This window comes from Hydra viridissima, unplaced genomic scaffold, assembly GCF_058129835.1.
Source record: "Hydra viridissima isolate aposymbiotic clone 2 unplaced genomic scaffold, HvirCarnegie_v1 scaffold_14, whole genome shotgun sequence".
Lineage (NCBI taxonomy): Eukaryota > Metazoa > Cnidaria > Hydrozoa > Anthoathecata > Hydridae > Hydra > Hydra viridissima.
In genome coordinates this window covers 9,998,874-10,001,373 of record NW_028324313.1, presented here as the reverse complement: position 1 = coordinate 10,001,373, position 2,500 = coordinate 9,998,874, and positions in this window count along the sequence as shown.

Sequence of the window (2,500 nt, the reverse complement as noted above, 5' to 3'; positions counted from 1 at the left end):
GCTAGGCAACTCAAGAAATTCCTCTTTCGATAGTAAAAAGGCTCGTGCGGTTAAAAAAAGTGTTCGTTTAATAAAGTGTTCTTTCGCCTAACAAAATAACCCTAACGGTTAAAAAAACTCTTAAAAAGTTCCTCGCTCGGTTTAGAAAATACTCAGCCTTGCTCGATTAAAAAAAAACGCTTGTGCGGTTAAATTTACAAGTGTTCTGTTAAAAAAAAAAACCTGTAACCCTAACCCTAACCCTAACCCTAACCCTAACCCTAACCCTAGCCCTAACCCTAACGGTTAAAAAAAACGCTTGTGCGGTTAAAAAAAAACACTTGTTCAGTTAAAGAAACGGTGGTACGGTTAAAAAAACCCTTGTTCGGTTAAAAAAGCACTTGTTCGCTTAAAAAAATAGTTGCTCGGTTAAAAAACCGTCTTACGGTTAAAAAAAACTCTAGTTCGGTTAAAGAAACCGTGGTACGGTTAAAAAAACCCGCTTTCGGTAAAAAAAAAAAAAAAAAAAAGCACTTGTTCGTTTAAAAACACTTGTTCTGTTAAAAAAAAAATCACTTGCTCACTGGAAAAAACACTTGTTCGGTTAAAGAAACGCTTGTTCGGTAAAAAAAAACTCTTGTCCGGTTAACCCTAACCCTAACGGTTAACAAATACCCCGCCGATTAATGAGTTACGCGGCTGCTTAGGAAAATCCTCGGTCGGTTATGAAAACACCCAACCGCTTAACTCTTTCATGCACCAATTATTTTTCTGTAACTAACATAACTCATAAAAAAACATCTACAAAATGACAGTGGTACTATGAAATGTTAAATTAGACTTTTTCTACAGCCTTTTTCAACTCTCATTTATAAAACAATATTGTTTTCAATCGGTTAGAATGCACCATTTGAATTGGGGAAGCTTAGCTTGATTTGTTGTTATACAACAACCCAGCGCATGAAATGGTTAAAGAAATACCCACCTGCCTAAGAAAATACCCAGTATCCTAGGAAAATCTAGTATCCTTAAAAAAAAATAAAACCCTCTGTCTCTTGAACATAAATGCAAAAATCATTTAAAAAAGCAAATTCATTTTCAAAAACGTTTAAAAAGTGTAAACCACTTATTAAAAGAAGACTTTACAAAATACTTCACTGCTATTTAAAAAATACTACACATCTATTTCAGAAATTCCAAACCACACTACAAAATGAATTTCAAAAACATTTGTTTGTTTTCAAGACAGAAGTTTTCATTACAGAAGACGCTGAATCCATTTTAAAAAGATGCACAGTGAAAAATGCCTACTTTTTATTTTTTTCAAAGGCTCGGTCACTTTCAAAAATTGCAGTCCCTTTTAGAAAAAAAAGAAGTCTTTAATTAAGAAGCAAAAGGTCTCTTTAAAAAAGAAATACAAGTTTTCATTTTAAGAATGGTAGATGTGACTTAACCAACAATTTTAACTCACATTTAAAGAAACACATTAAGTCGCTTTAAAATATATAATAAGTCACATTCAAGAAGCTTCATATCACTTTAAAAGGGCTTAAGTCACTTTAAAAGTCTCTTAAATGTCTAGCTCACTCACTCACTCACTCACTCACTCTCACTCACTCACTCACTCACTCACTCACTCACTCACTCACTCACTCACTCACTCACTGCATGATCAAAGTCTTTTAAAAAGACTATTCATGTTTGAAAAGTGCTATTTCACTTTTGCTATTTCCAAATAAATAAAAAGTTTACATCACTCTCAAAAAAATGCAAAGCTGCTTAAGAAAAAGCTAGGTCACTTTTAAAAAAGATAACTTCATTTGTAAAAAGAACATCAAGTCGGTTAAGAGTTCTCTGCTCACCAAAACCAAAACAAAAGGCTAAGTCGCTTTAGAATGTAAAACCAACTGCAAACCATTTTAAAAGGGTTTAAAGCCAGTTTAAAAGTCTCACCAGAGATGTCCAGCTCACTGGAACAAAGTCTTTTAAAAAGATTATTCGCATCAGAAAACAGCTAGCTCACTTTCAAAAGTGTTGCTTTAGAAAGAAGCTAGTTCGCTTTTAGAAACAAAAACTTCATTTCTAAGATGAAAATCGATTAAGAGTTGTCTGCGAAACAAAACCAAAAGCTTATTTGATTTAAAGAAACAAAAAACGTTTAAATGGATTCAAATTCACATTGTGAAGTAGAGCAACTTTAGAAATACAACAAATCACATTTTTAAAATTTTGCACATTGCAAAGGTCGTAAGCCACTTTAAACGCAAGCCTAACCCTAACCCTAACCCTAACGCTATATCATATTTAAAAAAGAGCCTAAGTCACATTAAAAAGGTCACATCATTTAGACAACACGAAGCTGTTAGTCCAAACAACTTGCAGCATCACCATCACCATCATTGTCAGCAGCAGCAGCAGCAGCAGCAGCAGCAGCAGCAGCAGCAGCAGCAGCAGCAGCAGCAGCAGACGACGGAGAAAAAAATGCAAATTCAAAAGGTCTTCCAAGGAAACAGTCTTCGAA